Source organism: Phoca vitulina, unplaced genomic scaffold, assembly GCF_004348235.1.
Source record: "Phoca vitulina isolate PV1807 unplaced genomic scaffold, GSC_HSeal_1.0 scaffold72, whole genome shotgun sequence".
Lineage (NCBI taxonomy): Eukaryota > Metazoa > Chordata > Mammalia > Carnivora > Phocidae > Phoca > Phoca vitulina.
The window spans coordinates 5,874,334-5,899,713 of NW_022589775.1; positions in this window are offsets into that span (position 1 = coordinate 5,874,334).

The following is a 25,380-nucleotide window of genomic DNA, read 5'->3' on the forward strand; positions in this document are numbered from 1 at the left end:
TTTTTAATATTATGGCATTTTTGTCAAATTATACATTCTCTATAGAATGTGATACCCGAAAAATCTGTGGGCTTCTCAGTAGTGGGATCCATGTTGCTGTGGCAGCTTGTCACTCATCAAACCACCACTGAGATGGTTATGTATACAGATATAATAAGCAAAAACTAAATTATTCACATTGACTGTGGTATCAACAGGGCCCAGTTGGAAGCTGGGTTTATGTTCCCCACTTGGAGGCAATGAGGCAGTGCAATTAGGCACCCTATTTTTATCAGAAAGTGTCAGCAAGACAGAGACGGGTACTACTCCACCCATCCTCAATGAGGAAGCTAAACAAACACACACACCTAGTCCTTGCTACCTCACAAGAAGACTGCTTCTTTTAAAAAGAGAGAAAAAGAGGTGAAATAGGATCCAAGTCTTATGCTATCCAAAATATTTAGAATACAATTTAAAAAATTACTCATACTAAGAAACTAAAAATCACAATTTGAATGAGAAAAGACAACATATACCAACATCAGGATCGATCAGATACTGGAATTATCTGATAAGGATTTTTTTATGGTACTGATAAGAATTTTAATACAACCATCATAAAATTACTTCAAGAAGCAATTAGGGGTGCCTGGGTGGTGTAGTTGGTTAAACCTCTAACCCTTGGTGATCTCAGGTTCCTGGGATTGAGCCCTACATTGGGCTCCATGCCCAACATGGAGTCTACTTGGGATTCTCTCTCTCCTCTCCCTCTGCCCCTCCCCAAAGCAGCCATTCTCTCTCTCTCCCTCTCTCCCTCTCTCTAATAAATAAATAAATCTTAAAAAAGAAGCAATTAAAAATTCTTCTTGAAAAAATAGAAAATCTCAGCAAAAAGACATTATAAAAAGGACCAAATGAAATTTATAGAACTGAAAAATACAACAGCCAAAATAAAAATAAAAACTCACTGAGTTTAACAGTAAAGTGGAAATGACAAATGATAGAATCAGTAAACCTGAGGGCAGGTGAATAGAATTTACTAAACTGAACAACAGGAAGAAAATAGACCACGCAAACAAACAGAGCCTCCTGGACTTGTGGAACAATAACAAAAAAAGCTAACATTGGTATCATCAGAGTCCTAGAAGATGAGAAAGAGAATAAAACTAAAAAAAGAATTTTGAAAAATCATTATTTCCCAGTGTGTTGCTTATTGGGAAAAAGCAATTTAAATGACAACAAATTTCTTGTCTGAAACCATTCAGGCTAGAAGGAAGTGACACATTTTTCAAAAACTAAAATAGAAAAAGAATTAACTGTGAAATTTACATGTGGCAAAAATAATCCTCTGGAATTCACAGATGAAGGAAAAACTAAGAGAATTTGTCCTTAGCACCTACTTTTAATAATTGGCTAAGGAAAGTTCTCTAAAACAGACATGATAATAATAGAAGGTTTGGAACTACAGAAATAAAAAGAGTTACTAGGGTGGGTACAATTGGGGTAAATATTTTAAACTATTCTTCTATTGATTTTCCTAAGTCGTATTTGATGGTTGAAGCAAAATATATAACACTATCTGATGTGATGTCTATAAAGGTAAGGGAAATGCTTAAGACAATTGTATTTCCTAAATGGGAATAAGATTTCTACACCTCACTTAAAGTCATAAAATGTTGATATAGGTAGACTCAGATAAATAATATAGGTAATAGTGTGAAGCCTACAGCAACCACTAAGAAAACAGTAAAAATAGATATATTCAAAAATGGTGCAAGTAAATCAAGATGGGATCAAGAAAAATTTCAAGTACCCCACAGGAAAGTAAAAAGAGAGAAAGAGAAGACCAATAAACAAAGAAAACAAATAGAAAACACATAATAAAATGGCAAACATGATATATCAGCATATCAATAATTGTTTTAAGTATAAATGGCTTAACTACACTAACTAAAACATAGAGATAAGTAGAGTAGAAAAAAAAATGATCAAACATATGCTCTCTAGAAAAAAAACTCAATTCAAAAAGGGCATAGGTAGGTTGAAAATAAAATGATGGAGAACAATACATCTTGCAAACATTAATCACATTTTGCTCTGTCTATACTTAAAAGTGCAATCCATGGGTCACAGAATTAAGTTTGGTTTTCCAAAGAGATTTTACCAGCTTATAATTCCCATTAGTAGTATATAAAAATTTACTATATGTGTATATGTGCACTTGAGAATTATGTTTTCTGATGTTGGTTTTGTCATACTTTCATCCACTGGCCAAGTTTACTGTGTTGTTTAGGCCTTCAATATTCTTGCATACTTTTATTTTTGTTTCCTTATTCTCTCAGTTATTAAGACACATCTTTTATTTTATCCCATTATGATAAGAAAGGTATTTTTGCTTAATATTGAATATTAAATAAAAGTCATTATGCCTTCCTGATGGATTCGTACCTTTATGATTATGAAATTTCCTTCTCTTGTTCTAGAAATTCTTATTGTCTTAAGGTCTGATATTAATATAGCTACACTAGTTTTCTTTTGCCTAATGTTTGCAAGGTAAAATTTTTTCTATACTTTGACTTTCAAACATCCTGTAACATGATGTTAGAGATGTGTCTATTTTAAGCAGCATGTAGTTAGGTATATTTTTTCCAGGCTTACAATCTCTGTATTTTCATCTATTCACATTACCCATTTATTTTGGTTTTAATTTACCATTCTTCTATTTGTTTTATGTTTGTTGTACCAGATTTATGATCCATTTTCTGTTTTCTTGCCTTCTTGGAACTGATCAAATATTTTATATTCTATTTTTCTTCTTTCTTGATGATTATCTACTCTTTTACTGTTCTTGCAGTGATTCACTAGAGAATAAAACATGTATTTTTTACTTATTATACTCTAATATAAATTAGCATTCTTTGCTACTTATCACATATTGCTGGAACCTCAAAACACATTAATTACAATTATACTATTTGTCATCTTTTATATCATTGTTTTCAAGCTTATTGGTTCTATATATGTTTTATATGACTCCCCTCCCCCCACTCCAGAGAAAATGACAATGAAGACAATGATGACAATTTGTGCAGATAATATTCACCTATCTTTACTTTCATATTCATTCATTCCTTGTTCCTCACTCTTTCATTTATTTGTATGTTTCAAGCTGAAATAATTTTCTTTCTGCTGAAAAAATTCCCTTTAGTATTTCTCTTAGTGCAAGTCTGTTTATGACAAATTCCCTCAGGGTTTGTTTCTCTGAATATATAATTAGTTCTTCTTAACCTCTAAATGTTTTTACCCATACTTATTTTGTTAAAGGCTTTAAATATACCATCCCTTTTTAAAAAAAAAATAACGTTTACTTTGCAGCACAATAAAAAATGTAGGTCTAATTTGCACATAATTTTATATATTACATATTGTTAATAATATTATGTGTATATCAAGACATTGCTATGTATCAATCAGGTTTTGGGTAAAAGAAACCAGAAAATGTTCTGGGTATTTAAGGCAAGAAAAGATTCAATTAACAGAAGTATTAGCTTGCTCAACCAATGAAAGTTCTGGAAAAAAAAAGCCAAGAAATGTCTCCCCTACTGCTCAGACTTTCTATTATGTTTCAGTAAGTCAAGAAAGTGCAAAAACCACAGATGATTGTCAGGACAGTAGCCAATATTTCATGTAAAACTTCACATATTTCAAAAGTCATATATTTTCCCACTGCTCTTCTCTAATAATGTGGTTTTCTCCTCTCTTTAACCAATCTTGATCAATCTTAAACAAAAGCCTGTCATTGGAATAGTTTAGTTTGAAATCCTTCTAGCAAGAGACTCTGAGAAATGTAGTCTCTAGTCCCTCGGATAAACAGAAGACAATAGAAAGTAAGGAATCATATGGGGATGTTCTCAGAAAATCTGGTACTGTAGGGTTCGATTAGACATATAATGTGTTCTTCCAGTTTTCTGGACAAACATCTCTTACTCCAATATGTGTGTCCTATTGAGAACCCTGATTTTTGACAGAAGTTTTGCCTCATTATAGAATAAAAATATATAAGGACATATGTAGGTTTCACCCATAAGGAACTTCAATTCTATTTCTAGCAAATTAACTAATACATTATAAGGAAAATGAATAAATAAATAGTTAATTGCATGGTTGAATTGAAAAATGAGTTGAAAAATGACACAAGTCTAAATGTGAATGGACAGATCTATTAATATGGATTTATGAAACAAAGTGCCTATAGATGAATGAACAGGCAGTCTACCATAAGTAATCACTAGAAATGCATAGGTACATTAGTGTTTGCATGAAAATTTTTTTTCAAAGCCAAGATTATCCATTTTGTGATTTCATTAACTTATCCCAACCACAAATCCACATTCATACATAAAGATTTTTATAATTCTACGTTACACATTTCATAGTTAGATAATACCCCCAAAAAATGTGATAAGGAGTGTCCCATGAAAATCACAGGCTCTAAACAAAAACAGGTTGAGTTAGAGCTTTCTAAATAGACAGGAATTGCTCACAAAAGCCTCCTGATTTGCTGTGAGAATCCTGACACAAATGCAAATTATTCCTGTTTATGAAGTCATCTCTTCCCAACCATAGATTCAAGAAATTTTCAATGCAAATTAGTCTGAAATATGAGGCCCAAACTTCCATTGGTTTGCCCCACCTTCTACTGGGTATATATAAAAGCCCATTTGTAGATGGTGACTTTAGAACTCAGAAAACTGATTCGTGGCTTCATAACTAAACCTACCACTCTTGTCATAATGTGCTACCACAGCAACTACTCGGGTGGCCTGGTCTGTGGCTCTCGCTGTGGCTCTGGTGGGTATGGATATGGCTGCCACCTCCCATCTTGCTGTGGCAGATACGGGTCCTATGGGTTCTACTGAGAAATTTCTAGAGCCACTCACACTATTGGTCACTTCTACCTGTGTTTCCTGACTTTTTCACTAAAGATTTTCTATTCTCTCTTCTAAAGAGAAATTTCATCCTATGCAACCTGAAAACAAGACAAATAAAACAGAAAAACACAAAATCTTGATCCAGTGTGTTTCATCTTAATTAACCAAACTCCCTTGGAATACCTCACAATGTATAGTAACTCTAATATCACATTATCATTATACCTCATTTGTTTACTATAACATCTTTATGTCAATTTTCAAAAAATTCTATTATCTTAGCATAAATAATGCTGTTTTGCATTTCTTCTCATTTCTGTCTTATGTGTGTATGCCATATGTGTTCAATCATGAGTGTGAAAGAAGGAGAAAGAAATAAAGAGAAACAAATCATTGCACAGGTTTTTTTCCTGCAGGGATGATGCGACCAAAAGGCAAGAGCAGACCAACTGCTTCTTTCTGTACCCATGTAAATCTATGCATTGTGCATTCAGGTGATCTGAAGCCATTATATTTAGATGTCATTATATATTTTATATATGTACATATATATACACATATATACATATAATACATATATACATAATATATACAATACATTTGTATGTAAAATATATATATAATATATTATGGCATCCACATCCTAGCAGGCTGAAGTCAGCCTCATACCTTGTGTTATTTTTCTTTTTCAGAGTAATTAACAACTTGATTCCCACGAGCACTCTCTTTTGACTGCCTCTGGTCAGTACCAAGCGGGCAGCATCTCTGGGCTGACTCCACTGATCTCTTCTACATACAGTTTCAGCCTTTCTTCTTTGGGTCATCGGCACAAGTGTCCAGATCACATCCTGAGTGGCTCCTCCTTGTCCAGATGCAATTTAATGAGCACTTGCATCATAAGCGATGATGCTTACAATGTCATTGACATTTACCACCTTATCAAGTTACCAGGAGAGTAAAACTAGCCTGTGAAACATAAGATTAAATTCTGATGTAGTAGGGTAAGAGTTTGTTCATTATTTCTCCTATACAGCTCAATAGGAAACAAGGTTGAGCTGGTACTTCACAAAGCAAAGATACGTAGAAATGGCTAATACCATGTAAAAAAAAGATGTTCAAGTGTATTAGGTATCAGGGAAATGCAAAGTGAAATCACTACACACCCACCAGAATAGCTAAAAGAAAAGACGGGCGGTACAACCTGCTGATGAGAATGTGGACCAACAGCTTGTGGAGTTATCAAATAACACGACAACTCTGGAAAACCGTCTGGTGGCCTATCTCCAAAAACTGAACAAATCTGTGCTCTAAACAACTGCAATTCTAATTCTAGTTTTGCCCCCAACAAACTGCATCTGTGGCAGAATAAATTGTTCTTCATAAAATTTTCACTCCCTCCTCCCTGACCTCCATGAGAGGATTCTATTCCCTTTCTCCATTGTTTTCGGCTCAGAGTGGACAGGGTATGCATGGACAAAAGGTATACCCCCACTCCTTGGCTTGCTTTCCACAATGGGATTACTGGGCATGTGAGCAGAGGTTGGAAATGTGCTTCCACCATTGGAATTGGACCACTTGCACTCCTGTTTTCTATAGTGAAAAGGAGATGAATCCATGAGATGCTGGTTCAAGTCAAAGCATCTAACTCACGGCTTTGTGCCAAGACCAGCCTAGTCCAGCCAAACCACAGGTGAGAAGTAGACATAGGAGGGCAAAGTAAATGTTTACTCTCACGTAAAACTGTGTTTTCTGCCCATTAGTTATGCAATATTATTGTGGCAATATCTGATTGAGGCATATATAAGTTTACCAACAGGTATGTACAAGAATATATATGAAGCAATATTCATAATGATTAAAATTGGAAAGAAGCCCACTCTCCATCAACAATAAATGGGTAAATAAATTGTGGTATATAATACCAGAGAATGCTATTCAGCAATGAAAATGAACAATTTCTACACACAAAAAATGTATGACTCTTAAAAATCACACTGGTGAACAAATGAAACCAGGTGAAAACGGTACATAGAGTATGAGTCCATTTGTACAAAGTATAAAGGTGTTAAAACAGATACATGGTTTCAAAAGGTGGATGAGAAATGCCTGGGGAGAGGGATGAAGGCAAGAAATGTGAGAATCCCTCTGGGTCCTACCATTATTCTTTCTCTTGATCTTAATGCTGACTAAATTGGTATGGTTATTTTGTGAAAATTAATCTATTTCTGCACTTAATGATTTATGGTCTTTTCTGTGTGTATTTGGGATTTCAGTAAACGTGGAATGGCTCTCTGTCAGCTACTTGTAATGCTCAGAAAACCTAAACGTGGAGGCCCATTATCCCTAAGGAAATGGATAGGTGAATCTATCAGCTACATGATGTGATGTCAGGTAATTTCTCCTTCATGAACCCACAAACTCATTATGTACTGTGTGAAATGTCAGTGTATGTCTAACTTAAAATGGAGTTTTTGTTAGCAAAAACGAACATCTGGAATATGACTTTCATGTTTTGTATTATCTCTTTTAACCTGGACATGTTTATGTTACCAAATATAGAAATAGGAAGGTTTGGGTTTGATTTTTTTTTTTTTGGAAATGCAGATTTTTATTTTAGATAAATGCATTTTTAAATCTTAAAATTTTCTTTTTTTTTTAAAGGAGGACATTGGGTGTTGTATGTAAGTGATGAATCACCAAATTCTACACCTGAATCTAATATTTCACCACATGTTAACCAACTGGAATCTAAACAAAAACTTGAAGGATTTGAAATTAGGAGAGAAATCACCTTTTAAAAGTGCATGATACATTTCTGGCAATCTTGATGTAATAGCAAAATAATCTTTTTTGCATTATGAATCAAGAGGCTCCAAAATTCTTATGCAAATTAGGTCAACACAACCTGTGGTTTTCCCACGACTGAGGGGGTCTGAACAGATGGTGATGTTCAATCTAAGCAAACGGATTCCCTGCTCTTCAATTAAACCTGGCACTCCCAACACCATGTGCTACTAGAGAAATTACTCTGGTGGCCTGGGCTGTGACTGTGGTTGATAAGGATACTGCTGCTAATACCCATTTCGTGTGGTAGATACTGGTCCTGTGGATTCTACTGAGAAACCTTCAGAGCATTTCAGCCCCTTGGATGTATCCTCTTAATGTCCTGAACTCTGCCTCCAGAAATTCTAACCTCTTTTCAGACACGGAAAATCCATCTTAATTCCTAAGTGTGAGGTTAGGGAAAGCAGATACAGCTCTTTCTTCTTTATTGACAAAAATCATACAGTGTTTCTTTCAATTAATAGGAAACATCTCCTTTTAATGTTGTATTAACTATTTTACTTCTGTGTAAGGCTTAATTCAATCTTTCTCATGTGCAAAAAGTTTTAACTTCATTTTTAAATTAACTGTCTTTGACAACATTGCTTTTTTTCATTTATATTTCTTTCTTTCCATTAGTTTTGTGCACATGCAACATGTATATGTGTGTCCTGTTTGATGGATTTAAGTGAGGAAAATCTCATCTTTATTAAATACTTTTTAAAAAATTATCTTTCAAAAAATCAAATATAGAAAAAGACCTTATACAAATATGATTTTGATTGCTATCTTCCAGACAGCACATTCAAAATTGAACATGTATGCTATTTGAAAATATCTATGATACAGACATTAATATCTCTTTATTCAAAATTATGCTAAACCATGTTTTATAGTTTCAGAAGTGTATTAAAAGAATTCTCTTTCATTTTCTCCAGAGATGGTTAATGGTACTCTAATGATTTTGCAAAATTCCAACATCCTCATACAGTGAGTATGAGAAGAGATGGTATTAGGAACCAGAACTAAGTCATATGATTCAGCACTTAGAAAACTTCCCAGCATACATTTGATACTATGTAAATATTTATTAAATGAATGAATTAATAAGGCAGGCAAAACTCATTGTATTTCCATACTATTTTATTAACAAGCACATGACAAATTAAGAGTACTCAAATATTGCCATTCACCAATCTCCATTATCTTAATTCCAAACTTAAAATTGTATGAGTCAATAGTATTTTTTGTCTCCTCATAAAATCTCTGAGGTAAAGGCTGTCTGATAGGAACGTGCGCTTCTCTGGAAAGGGGATTTAGGCTATTGTGATAGTCACTATTGTCCACCCACCTCTGCTCTGCTTATAAATTGAGAGATCAGGGTGCCTGGGTGGCTCAGTCGTTAAGCGTCGGCCTTCGGCTCAGGTCATGATCCCAGGGTCCTGGGATCGAGTCCCACATCGGGCTCCCTCCTCGAGGGGAAGCCTGCTTCTCCCTCTCCCACTCCCGCTGCTTGTGTTCCTGCTCTCGCTATCTCTGTCTCTGTCAAATAAATAAATAAAATCTTTTAAAAAAATAAAATAAAAAAAATAAAAAAATAAATTGAGAGATCAAATGACCAGAAAACTGATCATTTAAATTGAAGGTACTGTCTGGTGAGCACCTTTTGTAAATAATAATAATAATAGTAATAATAATAATGGACCAATTTTGTTTCATATCCTTTTAAGCAAATGTTTGAAGGGTAAAATCATGCAGAAAAATGCTTAAATTATAAGTAAACAACTAGATGAACTGTTACAAAATGTAGTCATTATCCTAATCCCAAGGTAATCAATATCCTTTTTTCTAACATTATAGATTAGTTCTGCCTGATTTAAAAACTGATAATACTAAAAGCACAATACGTGGTGCTGCTTATTTTGTTCATTGTGATGTTTGTGAAATTCAAACATACATCTTCAGGTAGAAGATCTTTCCTCATTTCCATAGAATGTTCAATTGTGTGACTATAACAATTTATTCAGTAACAGGCAATCGTGTGGGTTTTTTTGTTTGTTTGTTTTTTACCTTTTAATGATTACGTTTCATCTGGCAAACATATGAGTGCGTTTCTGTGGGATGTATACCCAGAAGTGAAATTTCTGGGTATAGGGTGCATGCATGCTTACTTCACTCAGCAGGTGAAGCAAATGGCTTTCCAAAATAATTATTCCAATTCACATCCCTCCTCCTAAGACGTTTCTAGTCCTTCCTCAACCTCGCTAAAGCTGGATATTTCCAGGCATTTTTATTTTAGATATTCTAGTGGGGGTCCCCTGGTTGCCATTTAGATACAGTCCTTTTATGAAGTGCTTATCCAAGTTATTTGCCCATTTGTCCCTTGGATTGTTTCATGAACACACACTACAAATATCTTCTCTAATTCAGTGGCTTGTTTTTCTCTCTTGTACTGTGATGAGCAGAAGTTCTTAATTCGCTGCATTCCAACTTTTTCTATCCTATTTAAGCAATTTTTGTTGTTACAACATTTAATTTTTTAATTTCACATTTAGATATAAACCTAGCTGAAATTGATTTTTGGACATGATGTAAGATATAGGCAAACATTTTTAAATAATATTTTCCAGCACCATTTATTAAAAAGATTCTCTCTCCTCCTTGCACTGAAGGGTACCTTTGGTATCTATCAGGTGACTGCATGTTGTTAACGTTTCTGAACTCTTTATTTCCTTCAGTGACCTTTTTGCCCAGCTTGCCTCAATAGCACACAGTCTTTAGTTACCAAACTTGACTAATAAATCTTGGTATCAGGTAGAGTGAGACTTCCAACTTTGCCCTGCAGCATTGTCTTAGTTATTCTTGCCCCTTGGATTTCTATATAACTTGCAGTCACCTGATCGATTTTTACCAAAAAAGCAACAACAACAACTAAAAAAGTGTCTGGTATTTTAGTGATATGGCATCAAATTATACATCAGTTTAGAAAGAATTTCCATCATAAAATAGGAGTTTCCCTGCCCTTAAACTTGGTATATTCCTCGATTTATTTAGATCTTCTCTAATCTCTCTCATTAATGTTCTGTGGAATTTAGTTTATCAGTCTTAAGTATATTTCACTGTATTTATTCCTAGATAGTTAATGTCTTGTTATGCTATTCTAAAAGATTTATTCCTTAATTTTAATTTTGTTTATATTTGTTTCCCATTTTCATAAATAAAATTGCTTTTTTATCTATTGACCTTGGAGTGCCTGGGTGGCCCAGTTGGTTAAGTGATCGACTCTTGATTTTGGCTCAGGTCACAATCTCAGGGTCTTGAGATTGAGCCCGTCCACGCTGGACATTGAGCTGCTTAAGATTCTCTCTCTCCTTCTGCCTCTTCTGGCTTGCTCTCCCTCTCTCTCTCTCAAAAAAACAAACCAACAACAACAACAAAAAAAAACACCTAATTTATCTATTGACCTTGTGTACAGAAATCTTGGTAACTTCACTTATTAATTTTAATAGCTTATTTAGATATTCCTTTTTATTTTTGTCATCTTTAAATCAGAAAATGTTATTTTTTTGTTTGTATAAATGGTATTTTTTACTTTTTCCTGCCTGGTTGATTAGACTGTAACTCTAGGGCAGAATTATAGAGAGGGCATGCAATCAGTTATCCTCATTTTATTTATCATCCCAGGAGGAACACTTCAAATATGTCACCATTAAGTATGAAGTTTGTTGTCAACAGTTTATAGTACACTTTTTCAGAATAAGAATTTGCTCTAGCTCTGGTTTTCTAAAAATCATTATTATTAATTTGGTCTGGAGTTTTATTACATGCTTTCTGTGCATCTTTTGGAATAGTCGTGTGAACTTTCTCTTTTATCCCGTTATTTTGGTCAATCATACTGACTTTGTTTTTTGTTTGTTTTTTTAGGGAGAGAGAGAGATGGGGAGAGGTAGAGGGAGGAGCAGAGAGATAATCTTAAGCAGGCTCCATGCCCATCATGGAGCCCAACTGGGGGTTCAATCTCACCACCCTGAGATCATGACCTGAGGCAAAATCAAGAGTCGGTAGCTTAACCGACTGAGCCACTCAAGCGACCTATTTTCCTTTTTTGTTAAAAAATAATTTTAAACTTACAGAAAAGTTGCAAAACAGCACAGAATACTATTTTATTCCCCAAACTATTTGAGAGTGATTTGCAAACTCAATGCCCCATCACCCTGGAATACTCTAAGTAAGCATTCATTTCCCACAAACAAATAGGACATTCTCCTCCATAACTACAAAACAACCGTTAAAATCAAGAAAGTAACAGTGAGAATTACTACCATCTAATATTAAGACCACGTTCTAGTTTCACCAACTGCTCAATAATGTCTTTCATATAAAACGATTTAATTCAGGATCATATGTTGCATTTAGTTACTATGTCTCATTTGCCTCCCTTAATCTGGGTAATTTTTCAGTGTTTCCTAGATTTTCACAACCTTGACATTTTTGAGGATTACAGACCAGCTCTTTTGAAAGAACGTCCCTCAATTTTGGTTTGTGTTTATTCACAGCTAGATTTAGGTTTTGCCTTTTGGGTAGGAATATCACAGAAATGATTCTGTATTCTCTCCCATTACATATTATCAGATCATGTGTGATTTTGATTTGTCCCATTCCTAGAAATATTAACCTTCATTATTTGATTATGGCCGTGGCTTCTGGGTTTGTCTACTGTGAAGATACTCTCTACTACTTTGTAATTAGAAGTATTTTGTAGGGAATTATTTTGAGGCTATGTAAATATCCCATTTCTTGTCAAGCTTTCACGCACTAGTCTTGGTGCCTTTTGGTATTTTTTAGCTGAACTGATTATTACTATGATGGGTACCAAATAGTGATTTTTTTCAAAATCTATCAACATCTAGACAATAGATGTGCTCATTGTTACTGGAAGATGCTATTCGCAGGTCTTCTCAGTAGCCAAGCTAAGGAGCATATGCATACATACATTATATGCAGACACACATCCACATCTATATTTATGCCATGTCTATCTATATAAATATATTGAAAACCATGCATTCACATTGATACTTGTGATTCCAGGCCAACCTCACAATGTTCATTCCAGTTTTCTGTCTACCATAGTTGTTCACGAGAGCCATTGTCAGTGACTACCATTACCCTTAATCTATGTACTTATTTGATCACTCTGTCAATATGTAACCTATTTTCATTGCTGATGAAATCTCCTACCACAACTTCTATGAAGACACCCTCTTCACCCTATATGTGCTCCAACAACCCACAGCAAACAGTTACTAGTGTCTCTGATTCATGTGGATGCCCAACTTATTTTGCTCAGTCTCTAACAACTGTGCAGGACTGGACAAACATTCTCCTCATCCGGATTAGACTCCAGCACCCCAAACTGGGCCTCCCCTGCTGTTCTCCATCATGAGATTCTCTCCTAACCCAGGTAGGGCTCCAAGGTTCTGCTCTGGATAGCTACCACTTCCATTGTTCCTCTCTCATGCTTACTCTCCTCAATTACTGCCATCCTGCAATGGGCTGTCCCCACCCCTGCCCTTCTCCCTAAACAGCCTCCATGTTCCAGTCAGGTCCTGTTCGACCACACTAGGACCTATGGATGACATCTTACCCTGCTCAGGCTCCACAGTCCACTCCAGGCCATTGTTACCTCCATCCAGCTCGTAAACACCCTGCTCCCACAGCTCATTTCTCCAGCCATATATTAAGCTATATATTTCACTTTTCCTTGGTCTTTATAACTTCCTGAATTTCCATGTTTCTATTTGGGATCATTCTTCTGCTGGAAGAAAGCTCTTTAGTATTTCTTAATGCAGGTCTACTGGCCACTTTTCTCTGGAAAGAAATCTTTATTTTATATTAAAGTTTGAAGGATACTTTCACTAGATATAGATTATAAGCTGGTAGGATTTTTTCTCCATGATTACCATGAAGGAGGTTGATCTTTTCAAACCAGGAAGGAGAAATTTACTTTTTGACACAATAAAATTGCATGTTGAAATAATTCACACATATATTGTATGTTATCTTCCTGAGTGATGCCTTGTACAAATGCCTGCACTATAAGGTATATCTTTCAGGGTTTGCTTAAGGATATAGAAACTCTTTTATGTAGCTTAAGCATTTTTAGGAAAGAGTCCAGACTTTACGTAAATAAGATATTATTCTAAGCATCACTGACACATAAATGACTGCCAGTAAGAATTGGTACTGGACCAGTGATTTGTGAGATTATTTTTAAGTAGCCCAGCATGGAGCCCAATGGGGGTCTCGAACTCACAACCCTGAGATCAAGACCTAAGCTGATATCAAGAGTTAGACATTTAACCAACTGCACCACCCAGCCACCCCAGTTTGTGTGTTTTCTTTACTGAGGTCATGCTACTTCCGGTGAGCAACTGACCAGGCAAGGGAAGTCCTGGGTCCAGAGAGGGGAGAGTTAGAACGATCTCATACCTGTACTTACACATGAATGATTCTTCATCAGTATCCCAATTTTGGATTTTGGCAACAGTGTGACATACAAATTCACTAAGCTGGATATCCCCCCAAAAGATTTAATTAATATATTTAAAAGGAAATTAATAAAAAGGTAAACAGCAAATTGCATGATTCAAGAGTAAAATCACCTAGACCAAGGTAAGAATACTGAATAATGACAAATTTCAAGGTGAAAGAAGAGGTGGCATTAAAACAATAAAGGAATATATAAGCAGCCATTTTATTGTACATAATCACTGGAAACTCCTATCTAGGGGCAATAATTGTTTATTCCTAAAAAATCAAATAGGTAATTTAGCAGTTTTGTGTCTTCATTAATATCTCCAACTCATGAACCCATATACCCACATAGAGGCATCATAACTTCTAACCACACATTTCATCATGAGATGAAAAGTAAAATAACAAAAAAAAGAATCATTAAGGACAGGGGAAAAATGAGCTTCCCATGCAAACTTGTCATAGACCTTAAACTAACAAAAACATAGGAAGTAAAGCATTCCAAATATAACAAATGTTGCTTGTTAAAGGCATTGACTTTGATTGTGGGAATCCTAACACAACAGCAAAGGATTCTCAGTTATGAGGACTTCTTTCTGAAAGTTTAAAATGCAAATTAATGTAAAATATGAGGCTCACTCTTGCCTATGGTTTGCCACCCCATGAAGGAGGGTATTGTAAAAAGCCCAGGACAGATGTTACCATACACACTGAGAAAATTGATAACGTGCTCTTCAACTGAACTTTCCATTCTCGACGCCATGTGCTATTACAGCAACTACTACCGTGGCCTGGGCTGTGGCTACCGTGGCCTGAGCTGTGGCTACCGTGGCCTGGGCTGTGGCTACCGTGGCCTGGGCTGTGGCTATGGTGGGTATGGGTACGGTTGCTGCCGCCCATCTTGCTATGGCAGATACTGGTCCTATGGAGTCTACTGAGAAACTTCTAGAGTTATTTGTTCTGCAGAACTCCTCCTCCTGTGCTTTCCAATTTTCCTTCCAGTGTTCTTATAAGTAATTTATTTATCTTTCCAACAGCGAAAATTTTATCAAGACTACTTCAACTTTAGCATACTACAAATTCAGCATGCTTCAACTTGATTGACCGAAGTCACATGTAATACCTCACAATTCATAAAAATGTTTATGTTTGATATTGTATTCCTTCTTCCTTCATTTTCACTTAACAATTTTGATGTGAAAAAGTTTTTAAGTTGATGTTTCAATAAACTTTCTCATTCATTGCAAAATGCTTCCTGTTTATATTCAATTCTCTCTACCATGCATATGTGTGCATGAGGGTATATATATTTCATTCAAGGACACATGGGAAAAAACGGGGATCTTTACAGATATGGTAGCCACACATCAAGAGAACCTGGGTGGTAAAATAATAATGCTGTTTAAAATGCTTTTGCTCATCAGGTAAGAGGGAAGCTCTGTTCAGCGACGGTATAAAATGCAAGGCTCAGATCGGTTCTGTCCCTCATTCAGCCTTTTGATCACTCTGGAAATTAAGGACATGTGGTTTATATAGATTTTGTTTGGCAAAACCTCTTCAGTTAAAAATAGATTAATGAATAAAATTACTTTTTGGTACCTGCTAAAAATACTAATAAGTCATCAGTATACATATATAAAACAGATTACCTGAAGAATGCTCTATAGATACTCCTCTGTAGCTAGACTTCACTCAATCACTGTGTTCATTTTTCCTCACCAACACTTCTTGTTCCCTCTGCCTGACTCCATGCTGAACAATATCAAACAAGTAAACTGTTGCATTTACCTTAAGAAAATCTTAAAGCAGAGTCTTGTCTACCTGCTGATTTAGACTCTGCATAAATAAAATTTTCTCTCTATTTGCACAGAGCAGCTCTGCTCTCAACTGAAAGGTGAGGACGATGAAAAGTAGTTCCGTGCCTTATGTAAGCCCTCTGCTATTGCCAGAAAATATCTGCAGTGAGCCCAGGCCAACTATAAGGCAAAAGATGACCCCAGAAAATGAGGCAGAATTGTGTTTAGAGGAGTCCCAGTCCTAGAATTGAGACATCAAAGAGATACATCTTTAGTACCACATCTGGGACAGTGGCATTTTACAAGATTGTGATACACAAGAAGGGTAAGGCAATAAAGACAGAGAGAGAAAAGTAGAGGGGTGTGTGTGTGTGTGAGAGAGAGAGAGAGAGAGAGAAAAGAGGGGATAGAGAGATGTAGATGCAATGAAATGTTTACAATTGAAGAATTTGAGTGAAGAGAACAGAAATTCTTTCTATTAGTCTTATACTTTTTTATTTGGAATATTTCAACATAAATTACACCAAACATTTTAAGAGACAAAGCTCCAATCACCAGTTCTACCTTAAATGCTTTCATGTGACTCTGAGTCACTCCAATCATCTACATTTGATCTGGTTAAATTCTCATCCTCATATATTAAAGTTTTAAATGATGCATTGCCTACAGAAACAGCACTATTCACATAAATACATCAATGCTGCCTGTCTCCTGAAGCCACTGTGCTCTTGTAGGATGGCAATTTGTTTCTTCCACATCATCTTCTTCTGATTACTCCTCTATAGTTTGAGAAAAAAGAGCTAAAACTCTACCATGCCTCTTGGGTGTTGGCTCGTGTCTGTACCTGATAATCATGTGCAAAAAGTCCCTGGCCACCCTCCCCGCACACCAGCTTCAACATTAAGGATCACAGCTTTCCTCCTACACCACTGATTCTAGTATTTATGGTTCTGACTTTTCCTCTGAGGTCACAACAACCCATTTCTGCACTGATTTAGATCTCCTTTACTCCCCACGCACACAAGGAACAATGTGAAAATGGAAATTTCATCTGGAGAAAAACGATTCAAGTAACAGAGATGAGAAGAACCAAAAAGTCTGAAAAGTCTGATACCTATGAAAGAAGATCAATCTGCATTTTAAGACATTCATGCAAAGAAAACTCCAGGCTTCACTGGTGAATCATTTAAGCCACTTAAGTAAAGCAGAGATACCAATTATACTAATGCTCTTCCACAGAAGAGGAAAAATGTAACACTAACAAAATCAAAACCTAATAAGGATATTGTAAGAAAGGGACTATTTCTGGTGAGCCTAGCTATAAAAATCTGAAACAATGTATCATTTCAAAACCAAGTCCCATGAGCTGTATTCCAAAATTGCAAAAGCCTAGATTGGTTTAATATATGAAAACTCAGTGCAATTCTTCACATTAACAAAAAAACAAAGAAAGTCATGTGAATATCTTAGCAGATTCAGATAAAATACAAAATTCAGCATGCATTCATGAACTTTTTGAAATCTCGGTAAACCAGGACTACAAAATAATTTCTTCATTTTGATAAATGGCGTCTATCCAAAATCAATAGCTGATATATCATACTTAATGCTGAAATACAGAATAATTTCCACCTGAGGTTAGGATCAAGACAAGGATAATCACAGCCATAACTTAATAAAAGTTTGTACCATTTTGGTACAACTTTGTACCAGAGTTCAATGCCAGCGCAATAACATGTAAATAAGTAAGTACATACATGTAACAGAGACTGGAAAGGAAAATGGAGACCTGTCACCATCAGCAAATGACTTGATTATGTATGATCATAACACATGGTTCAAGAATAAGGACAAAGGCCAATGGAAAAAAAGAGCTGCTATAAACAGACTCAAACTTACAGAGTAACCTGATTTGTACTACTGAGATACCATAGCAGTGCAGAAGATGAAAGGACTGACTTCATAATAAATAATTTTAGATTAATTTGATAACAATATAAAAGAAAATCAATCCTGATTCATACCTTGCACCAAAATAAGATGTGAGAATATCTTGGTTAATTAGAACTAGGCAGTGATTTCTTGAACAGGACCCAAAGATCACTAGCTATAAAAAAAATATTAGGGCACCTGGGTGGCTTAGTCAGTTAAGCATCTGCCTTTGGCTCAGGTCATGATCCCAGGGTCCTGGGATGAAAGTCCCACATCAGGGTCCCTGCGAGTCTGCTTCTCTCTCTGCCCCTCCCCCTGCTTGTGTGCTCTCTCTCTCTCAAATAAATAAATAAAATCTTTAAAAAATATATTAATAAATTGGACTTGACCAAACTAAAGATTTCTATTTTTTTTTTTTGAGGAGGGGGACAGGGCAAAGGGAGAGGGAGAGAGAGAATTTTAAGCAGGCTCCATGTCCAGTGAGGAGCCTGAAGTAGGGGTCAATCTCAAAACCTGAGATCATGACCTGACCCAAAATCCAGAGTTGGATGCTTAACCAGCTGAGCCACCCAGGGGCCCCAAGATTATATTTTAAAAAGTGAAAAATCCACTGACAGGGAGAAGATAATTACCTGACATATATCTAAAAAAGGATTTGTGCAAAAATTAAAATACCTACAAATCATTAGACAAAAACACAAACACAATTAAAAATGGCCAAAAACCTGAATAAGCATTTTACAGCAGACTATAACTAAAGATGACCAACTTCATTAGAGCAAGAAAATGCAAATTATAACCACAACAAAAGAGCACTGCATACCCATCAAAATGACTGGAATTAAAGAGGCTGATAATACCAAATAATTTTGAGAATGTGCAGCAACTGAAATTCATAAACATTCCTGGTAGGCATGTAAACACACAACCCCTATGCAAACTGGCAGCATCTAAAAATGCTAAACATGCACATTCCCTCAAATCCAGCATTTCCGCCCTAACAGAAATGATGACTTTGGTCCAGCTGAGTTATCTTGTCCTTTCCACATATTCACAAATCCACATATGTAAACTCTAAGTCCTTAAGCAGCCTTTCAAGAAACTGAAGTTATTTTCAGAAAATAAAACAACAGGGGCACCTGGGTGGCTCAGTCAGTTAAGCATCAGACTCTTGATTTTGGCTCAGATCATGTTCTCAGGGGTGGGATTGAGCCCCTTGTGAGGCTCTGCACTGAGTAAGGAGCCTACTAAAGATTCTCTCTCTCCCTGTGTTCCTCCCCCACTACGCTCTCTCTCTCTCTAAAAAATAAAAAAATAAGCCAACAAACCAAAACTTGGAGAAAAGACTGTATGCTCATCATACCAAGTCACCAGAACACATCATTTCAAGTAAATAAATATGAGTAAGTATGGGCCATAAAAATAGGGGATGGGGAACCTCTAAAAACGCATGTTTTCATCAAGGTTATTCTGACAACAAAGCAAAATAGGCTTGGTAATGAGGGTCCTCACTTAGTCTAGTGAACCAAAAGATTCACAAGGACCTAGAATGGCTCCTAAACCTCACTCAAATGTCTCTCATTGGTGGAATTTGAGGCCAATTCTTATTTTGTAAGGCATGTTGGGAAATGTAGTCCCTGGGCTTCCAGATCTCTTACTTGAGAGTGGGGAGTGAATAATAAACTGATAGTCTCCCTTAAATTAATCACATGTTTTTAAGAGTAATTGCTTTTCTTTTTTTTTTTTGTAAGATTTTATTTTATTTATTTGAGAGAGAGAGCACAAGAGGGGGTAGGGTCAGAGGGAGAAGCAGACTCCCCGCCGGGTGGGGAGCCCGATGCGGGACTCGATCTGGAGACTCTGGGATCATGACCTGGGCCGAAGGCAGTCGCTCAACCAACTGAGCCACCCAGGCGCCGCAAGAGTAATTGCTTTTCAAAACAGAACAAAAATGTCTTATTAAATCATACGACTTAATTACAGGACACTTGATAGAATAGCAAAGCAAATCTTACGTCTTAGGAACTCTCTTTTCCTAAGTAAACAAAAGAATCAGTAGATTTTTCTAGTAAAAGTGATTCTACATCACTAGCCCAGCAATGCCTGTGGTTTGCCCTATGCACCACTGACGGCGTATAAAAGGCTCTGGGCAGATGATGGCATATAAACTGAGAATAATTTCCTGCTCCTCAACAGAACCTTCCGCTCCTAACACCATGAGCTACTACAGCGAGTGTCATGGTCCAGGCTCTGGCTCCGGCTGTGACTGTGGTGGGTATGGATGTGGCTGCTGCCGCCCATCCTGCTGTGGCACATCCTGGTCCTGTGGGTTCTACTGAGAAATTTCTAGAGCTATTCAGCCCATTGGACGCATGCTGCTGCCACTAGGGATGACCTTAGAATTTCTATTATATCTTTAATGCAGAGTAAACTCCTCTTCGGCTACCAGGAAAAACATAGTTCATAGTTTGACATGACATCTTCACTGATCAAACTCATCTGGAGTAACTTAAATTTTGTATTTTGAAAAGATGCTTTTGCTTTGATATTGCATTTCCACCATACCTCCACATGAATTCTGGTTTAAAGAGATATAGAGGAAAAAAAAATCTTAGTTTGTTTCTCAACAAACTATTTCACATCGCTTGCAATGTTTTCTCATGATTTTTGCATGTTTGTGTGTGTTTAACTGACCACGGGGGTAAAAAGAAAGAGTAACAGAGCAACAGAAACAGACAGAGATGGTAGTGATGAGAAAAAGAAGAAAAAAAAAACTGCCTTTGGTACTCTCCTGAGTTTTAGATTTTGCCGAAAAACAAAAACAAAAAACAAGTCTCTATCCAGGCTCTGTATTAAAATTTGCAGTGATCAGAGCAAGAGTCCAAATGGTGGTCCACATATTACATATCTAAATATATCAAACTTACGGACAAAATATGAGCCCAATGCTTCAACCAGCAAAATATCATATTAGATATGATCGAAATATTATTCTAGGGGCGCCTGGGTGGCTCAGTCGTTAAGCGTCTGCCTTCGGCTCAGGTCATGATCCCGGGGTCCTGGGATCGAGCCCCGCATCAGGCTCCCTGCTCGACGGGAAGCCTGCTTCTCCCTCTCCCACTCCTCCTGCTTGTGTTCCCTCTCTCGCTGTGTCTCTCTCTGTCGTAAAAAAAAAAAAAAAAAAAAATTAAAAAAAAAAAAAAGAAATATTATTCTACCATGATAAACTTCATAATGATTCTCAAGGCAAGGTTATAGCCTGAAATTTTCAGACTCCTTGGAGTTCTGCAAACAAAATCTAAGAGTATTGTTCTGCGGCTTACAATCTGCCACCTTCTCCTTGCATGTCTGTCACTGCTGGTGGGAATGCAAAATGGTACAACCACTTTGGAAGAAAGTGTGGCAGTTTCTTACAAAATTAAACATACTCCTAGCACGTGATACAGCAATCACACTACTTGTCATTTGCAAAAGGAGTTGAAAATTTATGCCCACATAAATTTTCATAAATTTTGTGTGTGTTTACACACATAAAAAAAAAAAAAAAAAAAAAAACCTGCACATGGATGTTTATGACAGCTTTATTCATAATTGCCTAAACTTAAAAGCAACTGGGATGCCCTTCAGGAGGTGAATGGATAAATAAACTGTGGTACACCCAGACAATGAGATATTATTCAGTGCTAAAAAGAAATAAGCTATCAAGCCAAAAAAAAGACATGGAGGAATCTTAAAGGCATGTTAGTAAGTTAAAAAAGTCAATCTGAAAAGCAAAATACTGTATGATTATACAACTACACAACATTATGGAAAAGGCAAAATCACAGAGACAGTAAAGAGATCTGTGGTTGCTAGGATTTGGAGGCAAGAAAAGAACAAATAAGTGGAGCACAGAAAATGTTTAGGACAGTGAAACCATTCTCTCTGATACCCTAGTGATGGACACATGTCATTACGTATTTGTCCAAATTCTTAGAATGTACAATAAAGAGTGAACTGTAATGAAAACTATGGATTTGGGTGATTTTGATGTGTTGATGTAATTCATCATTTATAACAAATGCACTACTTTCATGGGAGATATTGGTAGTGGGGGAGAATCCACATGTATAGGGGCAGGCAATATATGAGAAATCTCTATACCTTATCCTCAATTTAGCTGTGAACGTAAAGTGCTCTAAAAAATTGTCTTAATAAAAATTTTTAAAATAAATTTAAAAAAAAGGGGGGCTCTTTCAGCTTCTGTCTTTGGCTGTCCCCCAACACCACACAATTGGACTCCATCATTTACTACACTGTCTGTTGTAAACATAATTTTTTCTTCTACAGTTTCTTGGTTTCTCCTTCATCAAATCTTCTCACCCCAAAGATATCATATAGTCTACCATGACTGTGGATATTTATTTAGTGCACTCTCCTGACATTCTTGTCCAAAACTACTCGGGAAAAAGTTTCCTTTTTACTCTCTCATTCCGACACACCAAGATTCAGCAAACTGGACCATGGTCTTCCCTCTTCTTTTGACATTGGGTAGTTTCAACTTTTTTTTTTCCACATGTAATTTTTTTTTTTTTTTTTACTGACCCTAACTTCCCCTTAAACCCAGTAAACTGGTATTTGTGCTGGTGTTAGGGATAACTTGGGTGCAGCATCAGTAGAAAGTAGAGGCTCACTTTGTACTTCACACGATGTTCCTGTGGCTACAAATAGAGCAATGATGCAGGAACATGCTGATGGCTCTGAGGCTTGACCAAGAGACAAACAGGAAAATGTTGGTATAAACAACTTCAAAGTGGAAAAACAATAAAATTACTTCTTAGTACATGTTTAACCTTCTTTTACTAATTCATTTTCACATTTATATGTGACAAAATCTTTGAGTGACATTGCATACACACTGTCTTCTATCTAGGTTTCTCTCCATTGGAAACAGCGCTGGGCATCTCTCTTTTTATGAGACATCTCTTCCTTCCCTCACTGGTATCAGTAAAGAGGATAGCAACTTTTAGACATACACATTCAATTCAATGAAAACGTTGGAGATCCTCTGGGTGAAGACTTGTTCTTTCCGAAAGGAAGAATATCTCTCTGTGTGCATGAAGACCTCCCATCCAAGATGAAGGCTGAGCAAGATCAAGATCTGGCCCTCATTTTAAAAAGAACACTCTGTGTGGACAGGTCATACAGTCAAGGGACTGGTGGAAATCTAACAAGGGAGGGACTAGTGTAGGAGCCCAGTAGCTAAACTGCGATTTTTTGTCTAAATCCTCCACAGAATTTTCTCAAGGACAGTGGGGTTTTATACACTGTAACAGGAAATTCAAGCACTTCCTCTGTTTTATTCCATAAGAAATTTTTTTTTTTAAGATTTTATTTATTTATTTGACAGAGAGAGAGCACAAGTAGGCAGAGTGGCAGGCAGAGGGAGAGGAAGAAGCAGGCTCTCTGATGAGCAGGGAGCCCGATGCGGGGCTCGATCCCAGGACCCTGGGATCATGACCTGAGCTGAAGGCAGACGCCTAACGACTGAGCCACCCAGGCACCCCTCCATAAGAAATTATAATTCAGATGAAGTAAACAAACCACTATATATAAGAAAATCATATTTATATGTAAAGCCTAAATTTTATTATAATAGCAAACTCATCCAAAAATAGTCAATGTCACAATATTGATCATGAATTAAGTGATGACTTTGTAACGCTAGGAATATATATTCAGCCTGTCAATCACAAATAACTAGGATTACCTTGAGGAAAAAACAACTTTATTTTCTGCTAAGAAAAGAGAACAGGGAATTTGTAGACTTGTGGCTGGAGGTAACATCCCCATTCTTTGAACCCACATACCCTTTTATTCCTAACTGGGTATCTGATTATGGAAATGATTATTAGCAAAGTCAAATCTTTGGAAAACAGGTTTCAATGTTTTATATCATCACATGAAATTGATCCTATACTTCAAAGTAATTAAATTTAGAATGAAAATCATTTTTGGAAATTGGATATTAATTTTTTGTTAAAGAATAACATGATTGTGTGAATCATTACACAGTAAGAAATCTTTGCCTTAAGAAACAAGCACCAAATAGATCTAAAGAAAGTTAACTTAAAATATGAGGTAAACAGGGGTGCCTGAGTGACTCAGTTTGTCAAGCATCCAACTCTTGATCTCAGTTCAGGTCTTGATCTCAGGGTCCTGAGTTTAAGCTCCACACTGGGCTCTGCACTGGGCATGGAGCCTACTAAAAAAAAAAAAAAAAAAAATGAGATAAACATACTGACTTTGGTTTTTTCAGACACAACCAAGGGTGTATAAAAGGCCCAATGCACATGGTAACATTCAGACTGAAACATCAGTTCCCGCTCTTGGAATGGATCTTCTTCTCTGGGACCATGTGCTACTATGACAGTTACCTTCATATCAGGGCTGCATATATTTTGTGGCCAGAAGTGGTCATGGCTGTGGTTATCCATAGTGTTGCTATACATTAAATGTTTGTGTCTCCCCAAAATTCCTATGTTTAAATCATAACTCCCAGTGTGGTGATATTAGGAGGTGGGGTCTTTGGGAGGTGATTAGTGCCCCTTATAAAAAAGACCCCAGACAGCTCCCTCACCACTTTCCTCCATGTGAGGACACAATGACAAGACAGCCAATCATCAACCAGGAAGCAGCTCTTCACCAGACACCGAATCTGCCAACACCTTGATCCTGGACTTCACAGCCTTCAGACTGTGAGAAATAAATGTTTGCTGTTTAAGCTCCCAGTCTATGATACTTTGTTATAGCTGCCTGAACAGACTAAGACAGGCAGATGGGGATATGGCTACACATCTTGCTGTGGCAGATACTGGTCCTGTGGGTTATAATGAGGATCTTCCTGAGTAGCTCAGCCTGGATTCCTCTTCCTTTGATTCATTGATTCTGCTTCCAGGGTTCTTTATAAATCCATTATGACCCAATGGCAAATATATGCTAAGATACATGGAAAAATAATTTAGATTCAGCACGTCTCAACCTCAATTGACCAAAATCATCTGGTCTCTCCTACATGTTAAAAATAGTTTCTTTTATTGGGGCACCTGGGTGGCTCAGTCAGTGAAGCATCACTTGGCTTCACTTCAGGTCATAATCTCAGGGTTCTGGGATCAAACCCCACATCTGGCTCCGCCCTCAATGCAGAGTCTGCTTGAGGATTCTCTCTCCCTCTGCCCCTCCCCTGTTCATGCTCTCTCTCTCCCTCTGTCTCTCTCTAAGATAAATAAACATTTAAAAAAGAAAAAGATAGTTTTTTTTTTATTGGTAGTATTGCTATCCTTTTGTTAAAATCTTAACCAAATGGCTGTCATGTGAGAAAGTTTTATGTTTATTTTTTAATA